Here is a 16975-nt window from a genome sequence, read left to right as displayed (position 1 = left end):
AACAATTGAGGTTTTCTTTCCGTCGTCTTGTGGCTGTTTCGTTTGCCAACTTCATCCAATCATTAAGTGCTAAGTGTCAGTTTGATATTTCCTAATCAACCTGTTAAGAGATGTTACTACATACCTCCGGAGTAGGTGAGACTTGAACACTCATTGGTAGTGTCCCTACCTGTGGACCCAATGTTGAACATCAGCTGTGCCCTCAGTGGGTTTCCACTCACTTTCTCTCAGTGATGGTTCCTCTTTGAGTAGGTGGGTTACAGACTCAAACTGTGCTGCTGAACTTTGAGGACGTAATCTCAGCCGATGAGACTACTTCACTGTTTAAGATTTTTTTATTGGATGGAATGCTGAAATGAGCTCCCATATTTCCTTTCAGATAGATATAAAAATCCTACAGTACCATTGGAAGAAAATCACATGCTTTGGCCACTTTGTACCCCCCTACCCACAGTAAATCAGATAATCTAGTTGCTTATATTCCTCCTCCAAGTTATCTTGGTGTCGACAACTTGGCTTCATAATATCAATTATTGTTTCACAGCCACTGAATTACTTCTGGAAGTGGCCTGAGGTGTGAAATGTCATTTCTGTTTTTGATTTTATTTTACTCGTGAAATACACTCCATTGAAACTCTACTTCCAAATCAACAAAGTTGAAGTTCCTGAAAGCTCTGAAAATTGCAGTAGTGTATGTTAATCCTACCTAGCGAACCATTAATATTTGCTGTTACAAAGTTTCTCCAGTCTGCAGTGTTTTAAGGAGTATATTGTGATTTTGTTTCCTGTTTCAGCTCCTTGGTCAAGCAGCTAGAAACATGGTGATGCAGGAGGATTCGATACTACACTCCGAGGATGTGAGTACTTCATCTCTCAACCACTTGCATCAAAGCAGTCCCCTGGGAAATGTTCCTTTCATAATGTTATTTACTTCACAGCTGGTTCTCAAAGCACAACACCTGTTTATATCGTTGTCAGAATCAACAAAAAAGTATATCTACAAAAAAAAAGGGGTTTTGACTATTGTACTTTCACTCCTGGGTCCAGCGCCTGAACCTCAGCTGACACTCCCAGTGCAATCTCATCCACTTTTGTTGTGTGAGATGTTAAATCAAGGGCCCATGTTAACGTGAAGATCTGGCCACAATTCATGAGAGACAATACACAGCGTCCCCTGAGAATGAATCAGCACTTATATGCTTGGTGTACAGAACACAAAGATTGGTGGGTGTGAAATATAAAATTAGCCACCTGCATTTGAAAATGCACCTTGGTGGAACTTCTTTAAATTGAAGCTTGGAAAAGCCGTAGCCATATGGTCTCTCTTATGTTATGGATCAGATCAAACCACCTCAAAATATATTAGGCATATAGTCCAGACGCTAACTTTTTTTCTTATTTTAAAGTTAAATGTAAGGTGGTATATTCTGGATGCAATTTGACTGGTTAAACTACCAGATCTGGAGCAAAACACACTTTATTGATTCACTATGGTTGAAATATAACAACTAAAATAAGAAATTGGAATAACTAATGGTAGGTGTATTTTTTACGAAGATGGGGGATTTAAAGTCTGGGGTCATGTATTTAAGGTGAGAGGAGAGACATTTGCAAAAGACACGAGGGGCTAATGTTTTAAACGGAGGGTGGTTCACGTATGGAACGAACCTCCTGGGGAACTGGTGGATGTGGTTACAGAGTTACAATGTTTAAAAGATACTTGGATACGTACATGAATAGAAAAGGTTAAAGGGATACCAGCCAGGAATAGGCAGGTGGGACTAGTTTACTTTGGGATTATGTTAGGCATGGACTAGTTGGACCAAAGGGTCTGTTTCCACGTTGTATGACTTTGACTGTATTGGAAAACTTAACAGAATAATAGATTATTTTACTATGAAACAATGTGTTTTAGTGTAGTAACATCCCATTAAAAACACCCCTGGCAAAGGCAAAGTCAATAAACTAGATTGTCTCATACGCAATTCTGGCGAGGAAAAGCATCAAGAGAAGACTCTGGGTGAGAGAGAGAGAGAGTAGCGGGGAGAGATGCATGGCAGCTTCCACATCCAGCTTCAAGACCCCAGCAATAAGTGCAACTGAAAACCTAAAACTAAAAATCCTGGTTCTGTAGGAGCTTGACCCCACCCATTCAGGTTGCTTCTATTGTTCCACCTTTTTAAAAAAAACCGGCTTCACAAGCTGTTTATGGATTTGCAATTGGCAGCTCAGAACCTCTGCCTTAAGAACTCTCTTCAAACAAAAAACATCAGGACAAAATACAACTCTCAAAGCCATAATATCATCACATTCACAACCTCAAGTTTTTCAACGTGCTTTTCAGTCAATGAAGTGTATTCTGTAAACGTGAGGAAATACTGTGTGCACACAGCACGTTCCTGCAAGCAATGTGCTCATGACCAGATACACATATTTTAATTCTGTTGCTTGAGGATAGATACTGGTCCAGAGACTGGGGTATATAAAATTCCATGGAATAAAAAGAGTCATTGTAGTTTCTTTCAGCTCTGTTAATTTCACTTCATTATTCTTGATCACTTCATTTCTTCACAATATTATGTTCATCATTTGGTCCTTGTTCTTGACAGAGCCTGCGTAAAATGGCAATTATTACAACACATCTACAGTACCAGTAAGTATTATTCCTTTTCTCTTTGTGTTCTTCCTTTCTTCCCTATCCAATGTTTTAATTTTTTTTATCATCCATTGTCAGATTCTGAGCTCCATCTGATTTTTTACAAAAATGTTCAGAGTAAAGTTGTCAAACCCTGGGAACTTGCCACTAAATTGAGAAGTTTCCGTGAGGGCTTGACTCAAGAAAGGAGGAAAATTTGGAGGAAGAGAACAAGAAACTGAGGGAAATTTAGAATATAAAAATGTTCACAGTAATTGGGCTTCAGGGAAAGGTCCAAAAGAGACAGGAGCAAAAGGAAGCCATTTGGCCCATCGAGTCTGCTGTGTCATTCAACAAGATCATGGCTGATCTGATAATCCTCAACTTCATTTTATGGCCTTTTCCCTATAAACCTTGCTCCCCTTATTGATCTAAACATCTGTCTGTCTCAGCATGGAATACACTTAATGACTCAGCTTCAACAGTCTGCTGTGGTAAAGAATTCCACAGCAATCTCTTACTCTGAGATTATCCCCTCTGGTTCTAGAGTCCTCCATAAGAAAAAACAACCTCTCCACATCCATTCTGGGAAGCCTCCCAATAATCTTGAGTGTTTCAATAAGGTCTTCTCTCATTTCACTAAACTCCAATGTGTACCGGCCCAACCTATTCAACTTTTCCTCATACGAAGATCCCTCCATAATTGGAAGCAGTAGAGTGAATCTTTTCGAGACTATCTCCAATGCCAGTATATCTCTCCCTAGGTAAGGGACCCAGAATTGTTCGTAGTGTTCCAGATAGGTTCTGAGTAGTGCCTTTTAGCAAAACCTTTTATACTCCACTTCTTTTAAAATAAAAACCAATAGAACATTTACCTGCTGAACTTGAATGCTATTTTGAGTAATCCATGCTATGATTTCTGGGATTCAGTATTATGTTGGTTAATATCTTTTCTATAAATGGGAAGCAGATTTGTAGACTCCAAAGAAAATGCTTTTGGTAAAATGTATTTGATATTCTTGCAATTAAGTTTCTTTTAACTAACCGTAAACTTCTTCCTCCCTCTCAGGCAGGAAGCTATACAGAAAAAGTGAGTATTTGCTGTAGTCTTGTTTGCAGATTCGTAAACTTAACTTCAGTTAAAATGTGATCATTTTCTATGGAAGAAGTATCTTGATTTCTCCATTTCTGAGTGTCATACTAGTCTTGGGTCATGTGACTGAGGGATTCCAAAGCAGGTGAGCTGTGATAGGGTGGCATTGTGTGATGGTTGTGGAGGTTGTCACCAGCAGATTTGCAGATAGAGAAGATAACAGGTTGAAAGCTCAGTTCAAGGTCAAACAGGACAGCATGATATCCATACAGCCTGGTTCAGCATCAGACAATGGTTCAATATGCTAGAAATCTATAAGGAAGACACAAAACACTGGAAAGGCACAATTGATCAATTGGGTCAATGGGCTGAAGAGTGGCAGATGGAGTTTAATTTGGATAAATGCGCGAGGCATTGCATTTTGGTAAAATAAAGGCAGGAGTTATACAATTAAAAGTAATGTTGTACAACAGAGAGACCTAGAGGTTCAAGTAAATAAATGTTTGAAGTTTGCATCATATAGATTAGGTGGTTAAGAAGGCATTTAGCATTCCTTCATTGCTCAGACCTTTTAGTACGGGAGCTGGGACACGAAGTTGAGGTTGTACAGGATGTTGGTGAGGCCTCTTCTGGAATACTGTGTGATGTTCCGGTCACCTTGTTGGAGGAAGGATATTATTAAAGTGGAGATGGTTCAGAAAGGATTTTACTAGGATGTTGCTGGGAATGGAATGTTTGAGTTATAACGAGAGGCTGGATGGGACCTTTGTCAGTGGATCATAGGAGGTTGAGAAGTGATCTTTTAAGAGGTTTATAAAATCATAATGGGTATAGATAACATGAATGGCAGGTGTCTTTTCTCTAGGGTGGTGGATTTCAAGACTAGGGGACATACTTTTAAGGTGAGAGGAGAAAAGTTTTTAAAAAGACACGAGGGACAGCTTTTTTACACAGACAGTGGTTCATGTGTGGAATGAACTTCCAGAAGAGGAAGTGGCAGATAAGAGTACAGTTACAACGTTAAGTATGTGAATAAGAAATGTTTGGAAGGATATGGGCCAAGATCAGGCAAGTGGGACTAGGTTAGTTGATCACTGTGCCATTCCACGGCTCTATAAGTCAATCAGAATCAGGAAGTGCAAGGTGGTGACTGCTCACCCACAATATATTTGCCCACTTAATTCTCCTTTTAAATGTTGCTGATTTTTTTCCCTGGGCTATATTTTGACTTGCTATATGTGGGGAGAATTGCAGAAGTGTTGTTGAGGTTGCTATGATGACGCATTGGTTAGCTAATACTTTATTACTTGCATGATGCATAGTTATTACACTCAGCAGGTCTGACAGTACCTGTGAAGAGAAAGCGGAGTTAATGTTTTGAGTCCAGTGAGCCTTCTTCAGAACTGGACTCGAAACACTAACTCTGCTTTCTCTCCACAGATACTGTCAAACCTGTTGAAATTCTCCAGCAATTTCTGTCTTTGTTTCGGATTTCAGCATCTGTAGTTCTTTTGTTTTACTACACACATACATGTGGATAACCGACAGATATGCTGAATGCACAGTAGATTGTCTAATACTGTAACATATTCATTAAAGAATAGTACACAAGGTGTATGCCAAAGAACTTAATGCCTGAATTAAAGAGTGACATTGGGGAAAGGTCAACACAGTTTTCAAATCAAATCTAAACCTTGTACTCTAAGTGTCTGACGTGGGTTATTTTCAGTTCTTTTTCAATTTCAGTAAGTTGGATACAAAATTGGCTTAGAACATAGAACATTACAGCACAGTACAGGCCCTCGATGTTGCGCCGACCTGTCATACCCATCTGAAGCCCATCTAACCTACACTATTCCATGTATGTCCATATGCTTGTCCAATGACGACTTAAATGTAGTTAAAGTTTGTGAATCTACTACCGTTGCAGGCAAAGCATTCCATACCCTTACTACTCTCTGAGTAAAGAAACTACCTCTGACATCTGTCCTATATCTATCACCCCTCAATTTAAAGCTATACCCCCTCGTGCTCGCCATCACCATTCTTGGAAAAAGGCTCTCCCTGTCCACCCTAACTAACCCCCTGCTTATCTTTAAATGTCTCTATTATGTCACCTCTCAACCTTCTTCTCTCTAATGAAAACAGCCTTAAGTCCCTCAGCCTTTCCTCGTAAGACCTTCCCTCCTTACCAGGCAACATCCTAGTAAATCTCCTCTGCACCCTTTCCAAAGCTTCCACATTGTTCTTATAATGCGGTGACCAGAACTGTACACAATACTCCAAGTGTGGCCGCACCAGAGTTTTGTATAGCTGTAGCATAACCTCATGGTTCCTGAACTCGATCCCTCTATTAATAAAAGCTAAAACACTATATGCCTTCTTAACAACCCTGTCAACCTGGGTGGCAACTTTCAAGGACCTGTGTACCTGGACACCAAGATCTCTCTGCTCATCTACACTACCAAGAATCTTACTATTAGCCTAGTACTTTACATTCTGGTTACTCCATCCAAAGTGAATCACCTCACACTTGTCCGCATTAAACTCCATTTGCCACCTCTCAGCCCAGCTCTGCAGCTTATCTATGTCTCTCTGTAACCTACAACATCCTTCGTCAGTATCCACAACTCCACTGGCCTTAGTGTCGTCTGCAAATTTACTAACCCACCCTTATATGCCCTCATCCAGGTCGTTTATAAAAATGACGAACAGCAGTGGACCCAACACCGACCCTTGCGGTACACCACTGGTAACTGGACTCCAGGATGAACATTTCCCATCAACCACCACCCTCTGTCTTCTTTCAGCAAGCCAATTACTGATTCAAGCTGCTATATCTCTCTCAATCCCATTCCTCAGCATTTTGTACAATAGCCTACTGTGGGGAACCTTAACAATAGCCTACTGTGGGGAACCTTATCGAACACCTTGCTGAAATCCATATACACCACATCAACCCGTTTATTCTCATCTACCTGTTTGGTCACCTTCTCAAAGAACTCAATAAGGTTTGTGTGGCACGACCTACCCTTCACAAAACCGTGCTGACTATCCCAAATCAAATTATTCTTTTCTAGATGATTATAAATCCTATGTCTTATAACCTTTTCCAACACTTTACCAACAACTGAAGTAAGGCTCACTGGTCTATAATTACCAGGATTGTCTCTACTCCCCTTCTTGAACAGGGGAATCACATTTGCTATCCTCCAGTCTTCTGGCACTATTCCTGTAGACAATGACGATTTAAAGATCAATGCCAAAGGCTCGGCAATCTCCTCCCTGGCTTCTCAGAGGATCCTAGGATAAATCCCACCCGGCCCAGGGGACTTACCTATTTTTACACTCTGCAGGATTTCTAATATCTCCTTCTTGTGAACCTCAATCACACCTAGCCTAGTAGCCTGTATCTCAGTAATATCCTCAACAACATTGTCGTTTTCTAGAGTGAATACTGTTAAAAAGTATACATTTAGTGCTTCCTCTATCTCCTCTGACTCCACACACAACTTCCCACTACTATCCTTGATTCGCCCTAATCTTACTCTCGTCATTCTTTTATTCCTTAAATACCTATAGAAAGCCTTAGGGTTTACCCTGATCCTATCCGCCAACAACTTCTCATGTCTCCTCCTGGCTCTTCTGAGCTCTCTCTTTAGGTCTTTCCTGGCTACCTTGTAACCCTCAAGTGCCCTAACTGAGCCTTCACATCTCATCCTAACATAAGCCTTCTTCCTCTTGACCAGAAATTCCACTTCCTTCGTAAACCACAGCTCCCGCGCTGTACAGCTTCCTCCCTGCCTGATAGGTATATACTTATCGAGGACACACAGTAGCCTTACCTTGAATAAGCTCCACATTTCTAATGTGCCTATCCCCTGCGGTTTCCTTCTCCATCCTATGCTTCCTAAATCTTGCCTAATCGCATCATAATTGCCTTTCCCCCAGCTGTAACTCTTGCCCAGTGGTATACACCTATCTCTTTCTATCACTAAAGTAAATATAACAGAATTGTGGTCGCTATCACCAAAGTGCTCGCCTACTTCCAAGTCTAACACCTGGCCGGGCTCATTACCCAGTACCAAATCTAATGTGGCCTCGCCCCTTGTTGGCCTGTCTACATACTGTGTCAGGAAGCCCTCCTGCACACACTGGACAATGAATATTTGGAAAATGAAGTCCCCCATGACAACTACTCCATCTCTCTCACTCTTATCAAGAATCATCTTTGCTATCCTTTCCTCTACATCTCTGGACCTATTCAGACGCCTATAGAAAACTCCCAACAGGGTGACCGCTCCTTTCCCGATACAAAATTGGCTTGGTCAGAGCTGACATAGGGCTGAGGGGCGTTTTTCTGATCGGAGGATCTGGGAACAGTGGTGTTCAACAAGGATCAGTGCTGGGACTTCTGTTGTTTGTAATATACATAAATGATTTGGATGAAAATGTAGGCGGTCTGATGAGTAAGTTTGCAGACATGAAAATTGTGTCCCGCATAGTGAGGAAGGTTGTCAAAGGATATAGCAGAATGTAGATCATTTGGAAAGTTGGGAGGAGCCATAGCAGGTAGAGTTTAATCTGGACGAGTATGAGGTGATATATTTGGGGAGGGTCAGTTGTAGGAGGAAGGTATACAGTAAATGACAGGACCCTTAGAAGCATTGATATACAGAGGGATCTTGGAATGCAAGTCCAGAGCTCCCTGAAAGTGAGGGAGGAAAGTAGGTTGTGCAGAGGATGTAGGAGACTATGAGAGGACATAGATAACTTGTGTGAGTGGGCAAAGATCTGGCAGGTGGGGTGATGTGGGGAAAGGTGAAATTGACCATTTTGGCAGGAAGAATAAAAACTAACCATATTAACTAAATGGTAAATGACTGCACAGCTGTAACATGCAGAAAGATTTGGGTATCCCAGTGAAGGAATTGGAAAAGGTAAATATGCAGCTACAGCAAGTAATTGCGAAAGCTAACAATGTTATTGTTTATTGCGAGGCAAATTGAACACAAATAAGGAAGTCACATGCTTCAGTTATATAGGACTTTGGTGAAACTATGTCTGGAATACTTTGAACAGTATTGGTCTCTTTATTTAAAGAAAAATGTAGATGTGTTAGAAGCGGTTCAGAGAAAGTTTATCAGACTAATACCTGGAATGGAGTTGCCCTCTTAACCTGTCCTACCTGTTTGTCTTCCTTCCCATCTATCCATTCCACCCTCCTCAACTACCTGTCACAATTACCCCCACCTGCATCTACCTATCGCCTTCACAGCTACCTTCTCCCCAACCCCACCCCTACCCTCTTATTTATCTCTCAGCCCCCTTCCCCCTCCACATTCTTGATGAAGGTCTTAAGCCTAAAACGTCGATTCTCCTGCTTATTGAATGTTACCTGACCTGCTGTGCTTTTCCAGCACCACACTTTTCGACTCTCATACCTGGAGTGGGCAGGTTGTCTTATGAAGAGAGACAGACGGATTGAAACATTAAATCCTGAGGAGTCTTAACAGGGTGAATGTGAAAAGGATGTTTCCTCTTGTGGAACAATCTAGAGCAAGGGCTCCCAAGACATGTCAATAAATTATACAAACTTGAGGCTGCAGCACTGATCCCTGTAGTGTCCAACTCATTACATCTTGTCAACCAGAAAATGACTCATTAATGCCTACTGTTCCAATTAGCTAACTGATCTGCTATCCATGTTACCCTGTACACCACAAACTTCTAATTTCCCCAATAACCTTTAGGTAGTACCTTATCAAATCCCTTCTAGAAATCTACATTACAAAAACATGCCTTCTGAATATCTTGAAGACAGAAGTAGATAGATTCTTGTCAAGTAAGGAATTGAAAGATTTTTAGAGGTAGAGGGTGATATGGAGTGACCCAGTCAACTGTAAGTTTATTGAGTCAGAAGTCACATAACACCAGTGGTCTGAAAGCTTGAGATTTCACATAAACCTGTTGGACTATAACCTGGTGTCGTGTGACTTCTGACCTTGTCCACCCCAGTCCAATACCGGCACCTCCACATCTTGGTTTTATTGAATAATGGAGAAGCTCAATGAGCCAAATTACCCACTCTTGGTCTTAACTCATATATTCATATCAAGTTGAATGAGAACAGATATAAAGCAGTATTTATTCTCCCAGGTATTGAAAAAGCAGCATGTTCAAACACTAAACAAGTGTACCTCCTTAAGATGTAAATATTTCTCAGTTGACACAAGTTATTTCATCTATTATCCTGATTGCTGGAAACTAAAATCATGAGGGAGGGATGCTGATTTTATTTATAAAATTAAGAAATGTTGGTGTAAAACCAGATCAAATAACCCACTTTCTTCCTCCCTTAATTAAATGTTTTGACAGTGTTGAACTTTCTACAAATCTTCAAGACCAGCTGAAGCATCTGTTGAAATGAGATGAAAGATGGCGTGAAGGTGAATAAAAGGAGCTGAAGCCCTGCAGGTAGTGAAGTATGATGGGGCGGAGGGAAGGAAACTGTGAGAGCTACAATCCACCAAGAACCATGTTCTTAAGCAAACCATTCAGCTTTTATGTGCAATGTTTAGAACCTTTTCCAGGTGCTCCTTTGACTTAGTGGTGATGAAAAACACAGTGGCTTCTGCTCAGGTCAGATACATAGTGTGCCTGTTGAGTATGAACAAGTTGGCTTTGTATGTGTATAGATTATTAACAGCAAGATTGGCTACAGTCCTTTACATGATAGTTCAGGGGAGGGAGAGCAGATAATGGGGAATTCTATATCTTGTGCAGAATCTGGAAGTGCTGACTTTGCAATGCAGCTTTTATAGTCATTATGTATGCAGTACTGATATGAATTTCTAAGTCATTAATACTTGAATGCGCTGTTAAAGGTAGAGAATTGATATGTTCGAGGAGAAGAATCCAGACAATAATACTGCTGTACCTAATATTTGATCTTTCTAACAAGGTTAATACTGTAATGTCAGTGCACTGATACATTAAAATGTATTCTTGAACAGTGATAGAATTGAATGCTTTGCATATGTTCTAATTGCTTCCTGGGTTAAACATCAATGGTGCGCTGTCAATATTCTTAGCTAAATTACCATTGGGAAAATAAGTAGTGAGAAGGGCGTTTGTCAGTGATTTATAGGCATTTTAAAGTGTATTTCATATCGAATTGAACAACTCCATAAACATTGGCAAAACAGGCTTTCAGAGCCCTCAGATTAATATTGTATAAGGTTCACTGCTAAGTTATATTTGTCAGTGGAAGTGGCATTAACATTTTGTTACATTGTCCAATGATCCCAGCTCTTTAAGAATTATTGACAGCTTGTCTTTGTGGTGACTGCTGCCTTAATCTTTCCTTTTCCAATGTTGTTTGGGTCCATGCTTCCCCTGTATATGAAAACTGCCTCATTCTGCACATTAGTATCCAGGAGTGTGACAATGTAATAAGTACCAAGTTAACATGCAGGCTTAATATTCTGTAGCAGAACCCTCTGTATAATATGTGTAATCATGCATTGTGATGTTAAAATGTATATCTGATTTTGTTTTACTTGTTACAAAGCTGAATTTAATAACTTAAGCTGAATTATTAAAGCAAACGTGCAATGTGTTATTTCTTGTTCTCTTTTTTTCCTGAATGTCTTTATTGTCTATTTTTAACTGATATCATTTTATTTAAGACCTTTGCTTCTCAACTCTGTAACATTAAATTCCCCTCTATAGCTGACTCAGTGGTATTAATGAAATTTACTTGTTATACTCGGACTGTGAAATTTAAAAAGCAAGGAGAAATAGCAGTTGCTTCCACAATCTTATCATTAATCATCATCATCACATCTTACAAGCAGCTGATTGAAACTGTTTGAAGACTTGACTCTGCCTGAAATCAGCCTAGCTTTTTAAATTTGATCAGCATTTATTGAACTGCATGCACAGCATATTATACGGAGTGTTTTTGTGGTTGATTTCAGTGAGAATTGAAAATCGTTAGCATTTCTTGGGTGAGATAAATATCTGTGGTGAGCACAGACAATGTAAGTGGCAAGGACGATACAACAGGAGACTTTTGGGAAAACAGTAGCAATGTTTTAGGGATGTCCTCAAAGCTTCCCTGGAGAGATTAAACATCATTATCTAATCATGGGCAACTCTGGCTCGGAACAAACCAAGATGGAGAAGGTTTACTTAGGGAGGCAATGAATGGATCCAGTGACTTTGTCAGGAACATGTAGAGGCAACATCGAGACATCCAAAGAAGCACATAATCCTTTACCAATTTTTAAAGCTGCACTATTGAAAGCATTCTATCCAGATGCATCACAGCATGGTATAACAACTGCTTTTCCCAGGTCTTTAAGAAACTAGAGAGAGTTGTGAACACAGCCCAGTCCATCACGCAAGCCAACCTTCCTTCCATTGACTCCGTCTATACATCTTGCTGATTCGGAAAGACAGCCAGCATCATCAAAGACCCCTCCCATCCCGGCTAGAATCTCTTCCAACCCCTTCCGTTGGGCAGAAGATACAGAAGCTTAATACATACCAACAGATTCAAGAACAGCTTCTTCCCTACTGTTATTAGACTTGTGAATTAACCTCTCAAAAGTTAAACCTAATGCTGACCTCACTCTGCGCACCTTCTGTGCACCTGTTAACAATTGTATTCCTTGTTTTCTTGAATTGCCCTAATGCACTTTGAATGGTTTGACCTCCCTGTACTGCACGCAAAACAAAACTTTTCAATGTATTTAGGTACATATGACAATAAGTCATAATTTTTTTTAAAAATCCATTCACCTGACCCTGCGACAACCATTTGCACTGCATGTGGCAAGAGTTTCTAGGTCATACTTTGGACTTGTCAGCCCGTTGATGCAGAATGTGAGCTGGTAGTCCCTCAGGATGTTGTCAGAGAAAATCATTTAACTTGAATGCAATTTCAACAAAAGTCACTGATGGTTTTAAGAAATCGCACAGTTGTGTATCTGATTGACAGAAAATATTAACAAAATCCACTTGGTCTGCCTGTCACTTTTTCTCCCCTCCTTGTGTAGGTCGATTAGCTCAGTTGGTTAGAGCGTGGTGCTGATAACACCAAGGTTGTGGGTTCAATTCCCACGCTGTGGCAGGGCCACACTTGCAGGGTCTGTTTGTTAGGGTGGCACGGTGGCTCAGTGGTTAGCACTGTGACCTCATAGCGCCAGGGACCCGGGTTTGATTCCACCCTAACCTGCACATCCCTGGATACTGTGGGACAATTTAGCATAGCCAATTCACCCTAATCTGCACATCCCTGGACAGGGGGGATCTGATTGAAACTTACATAATACTGAGAGGCCTGGATAGAGTGGACATGGAGAAGATGTTTCCCCTAGTAGGAGAGACTAGGACCCGAGGGCACAGCCTCAGAACAAAGGGACGACCCTTTAGAACTGAGATGTGAAGGAATTTCTTCAGCCAGAGGTGAATCTGTGGAACTCATTGCCTCACAGGGCTGTGGAGACCAAGCGATGGAGTATATTTAAGACAGAGATAGATAGGTTCTTGATTACTAATGGGATCAGGGGTTACAGGGAGAAGGCAGGAGAATGGGTTTGAGAAATATCTCAGCCATGGTGGAGCAGACTCAATGGGCCAAACGGCCTGATTCTACTCCTGAATGTTATGGTCTTCCATCTCAGAACAACCCTCTATCAAAGGCAAGGCTTCAGGACTCAACTAAGAACAGCCTCACTTAACAAAATGTCAGATCACCCCTTATCCTTCTAATTTCTCGAGAAAACAGGAGAACGCTGCACTCTCATTGGCCATCGGTTAGCTTCAAATTTTGGAACTCCTTGTCTCTGTCTGCTGGCAATAGTTTCTGGGATTTGTATGACTCATCTTTCCCAGTCACAAAGAATCATTCTGCTGAAACATTTGCTGTAAGTCAAATGGAAACCAGCCTATGTGGATACTGCAATCTGATTCTCCACGTTCACCACTTACAGCAATGGGAAGAGACGTTCCAGCCCAGAAAGGGTCCAGAGGAGGTTCACAAGAATGATGACTGGGGATGAAGGCCTTGCCATATGAGGAGCAGTTGATGATTCTGGGTCTGTACTCATTGCAGTTTAGAAGGATGAGGGGGGATCTAATTGAAACTTAAACAATACTGAGAGGCCTGGATAGAGTGGACATGGAGAAGATGTTTCCACTAGTAGGAGATACTAGGACCCGAGGGCACAGCCTCAGAACAAAGGGACGACCCTTTAGAACTGAGATGTGAAGGAATTTCTTCAGCCAGAGGGTGGTGAATCTGTGGAACTCATTGCCTCACAGGGCTGTGGAGACCAAGCCATTGAGCGTATTTAAGACAGCAATAGATAAATTCTTGATTAGTATTGGGATCAGGGGTTTTTAGATTCGATTAGATTCCCTACAGTATGGAAACAGGCCCCTCGGCCTAACCAGTCCACACCGACCCTCCAAAGAGTAACCCACCCAGAACCATTCCCCGACCTGACATTTACCCCTGACTAATGCACCCTATGGGCAATTTAGCATAGCTAATTCACCTAACCTGCACATCTTTGGATTACAGGGAGAAGGCAGGAGAACGGGTTTGAGAAACATCTCAGCCATGGTGGAGCTATGGTTACTAATAACTCCTCACATAGTGGTCAGTGTACCTCAGTGCCTAAAAAGATCAGCTGAGTTAAGGGTGATATAAAGATTGTCAGATATAAGGATGACACATACTTAGGCAGCACGGTGGCTCAGCAGTTAGCAATGCTGCCTCACAGTGGGTTCGATTCCAGCCTCGCATGACTCTGGAGTTTGGACATTCTCCCTGTGTCTGTGTGGGTTTCCTCTGGGTGCTCTGATTTTCTCCCACATCCAAAGATGTGCAGGTTAGGGTGAATTGGCCATGCTAAATTGCCCATAGTGTTCAGGGATGTGTAGGTTAGGGGTAAATGTAGAGTAATGGGGAATGGCTTTGGATGGAATACTTTTTGAGAGTTGGTATGGACTTGTGGGGCCAAAGGGCCTGTTACCATCCTGGAGAGATTCTATGAAATTCTAATTGGATTGTTTCACAGAATCTTACACTTCACTCAAGAGGTTGTTCTTCACAGCTAGGGCACTGTTTCGAAGTGATCGTACTAGAGAGATGATTTCTCAAGATATTGCCATGAATGGAGAATTTTAGGCAACAGAATAAGTGAGAGACATAAGGGAATTTTAGAACAGGTCAAGCTGAGAGGGGAATGAATTGAGGTGTGTAAAGTTCTGAGGGGCGATGATACAGTGGATAGGGAGGACCTATTTCAGTTAGCAGAGGTCATTAATCAGGGTGTGATATTGATTTAAAGTAACTGGTAGAAGGAATTAGGGCGGTTGAGAATTATTTCACCCAGAAGGGGATAAAGGCTTGGAACTCACGACCTGAAAGAAATGGTAGAAGCAGAAATCCTCATTGTGTTTAAAAAAAAATGATCTGGCTTTTGTGCTTGAGGTGCTGTAACAGGGCTATTGAGCAAGAGTTTGAAAGTAAGATGAGACTGAAGAGCTTTATTTTGGCAGGTATGGACATGATGGGTTTTAATGGCCAATCTCTGTGCCGGCATGTTCCACAATCCTGTGCATGAACCCAGGCAGTTCCATTTCTGCAATCTTTTTCTAACTGAGAGTATCAGATTTGAGGACAATCTAGCAAAACTTCCTTCACACAACATTTCCAATAAATTTTGTCCAAACAATACTTAACACTATCACTAGCCAAAACACTTAAAATGTCCAGACCTTGAAGCAATTTGTTAGTGGCTTTGTGTCTGGATATATGGACTTAAATGCTCTGTCCAACAAATATGTATCCAGTTCCATAATAGATGTGCAGCACAATGCATTTCAGTCACAGCATTATCCTACAAAACGTTCTAGAAAATGCTCTTTTCTGCACTCCTAAGTGTCTAACTCATGTTTAAACAAAAATAAATCCTGATTACAGAGTGGTTAGTGGTTTTACTATTTCAATTGAGATAAAACAAAATAATTAGCTCTTCTGAAAACTGTATGAAGTGGACAATAGATGAAGTTTGGGCGGCACGGTGGCACAGTGGTTAGCACTGCTGCCTCACAGCGCCAGAGACCCGGGTTCAATTCCCGCCTCAGGCGACTGACTGTCGAGTTTGCACACTCTCCCCGTGTCTGCATGGGTTTCCTCCGGGTGCTCCGGTTTCCTCCCACAGTCCAAAAATGTGCAGGTTAGGTGAATTGGCCAGGCTACATTGCCCGTAGTGTTAGGTGCAGGGATGATGTAGGGGAATGGGTCTGGATGGGTGCACTTCGGCGGGTCAGTGTGGACTTGTTGGGCCGAAGGGCCTGTTTCCACACTGGAAGTAATCTAGTAAAACATTATCAGAAATGCCATTAATTCCCAACAATCAAATAGCCAGAGCCTCACCTTACAGAGAAAGAGGAGCTGATGGTGAGTTTGTAAACTGCGCATTGCTTGTTTTGCTAATGCTTAGAGATGGTGTAATGTTCTTTGTTTTAATTTGCAAAGTAAGAGTGCACAGCTGCTTTAAGTCACATTTAGCATTGCCACAACCTTGAATTTATATTCTGGAATTCTGTGGCTTATCTCCTTCCCTTGTTCAATGTAACTGAGCCTTGATAATTTATCTAAGAGTGATAGTAGCATTGTGACCCCTCCTTACCTCCTACTGTGATCTTGAAACTCAAAACCATTTGATAAAGAATCTCGTGGAGCTGCAATGCATTAACATTTGTACTAAGTATTTTAGAGATATATATTTGTGCATGGCACATTAAGGTTTTGTATGGGTGATTTGACTCTGAGCACATGGATGTGTTATGAACTCCACTCCCACATATTCAAACGTTTTTGCCATGCTCCCAAACATCAACTTGAAAACATTGATACAACATTGAGGGAAGATAAAGAATTAACATATGGTTGCACTTGCACTTAAACTTTGCCTTTTCTAAGCTGGGCTTAGTAACCCTTCCCTAACAGTATATTCTTTCAACAAATGCGAGCCTCGCTTACATTACAAACCAAAACAATTTACTCCTTCAAAAAGCTCTACCAAATGCACCATGTGATCTTTCCATGTACAGAGGAACCTCGATTATCCGAACATGATGGGTGGGCACTGTTTCAATCGGATTATAGATTATTTGGATAATCAATTTTACCTGAAATGAGGGAAGCCATGCTGATCCCAGCA

At 41.2% G+C, this 16975-nt stretch overlaps 1 long non-coding RNA gene and 1 other non-coding gene across 2 annotated transcripts; both read left to right on the top strand.

Moving 5' to 3' along the window:
• The first annotated feature begins 764 nt into the window (after nucleotides 1-764).
• Nucleotides 765-11352, top strand: LOC122561333. The gene is made up of 4 exons (XR_006314989.1): nucleotides 765-857; nucleotides 2610-2653; nucleotides 3705-3725; nucleotides 10107-11352. It is a non-coding gene; the product is annotated as an uncharacterized LOC122561333 (long non-coding RNA).
• A 1440-nt stretch (nucleotides 11353-12792) lies between these two features.
• On the top strand, nucleotides 12793-12873 carry trnai-gau. Its single transcript has one exon. It is a non-coding gene; the product is annotated as a tRNA-Ile (tRNA).
• Nucleotides 12874-16975: the final 4102 nt, after the last annotated feature.

Source organism: Chiloscyllium plagiosum, chromosome 22, assembly GCF_004010195.1.
Source record: "Chiloscyllium plagiosum isolate BGI_BamShark_2017 chromosome 22, ASM401019v2, whole genome shotgun sequence".
NCBI classification, from domain to species: Eukaryota; Metazoa; Chordata; class Chondrichthyes; order Orectolobiformes; family Hemiscylliidae; genus Chiloscyllium; species Chiloscyllium plagiosum.
This window is presented reverse-complemented; position numbering and strand designations above follow the sequence as displayed.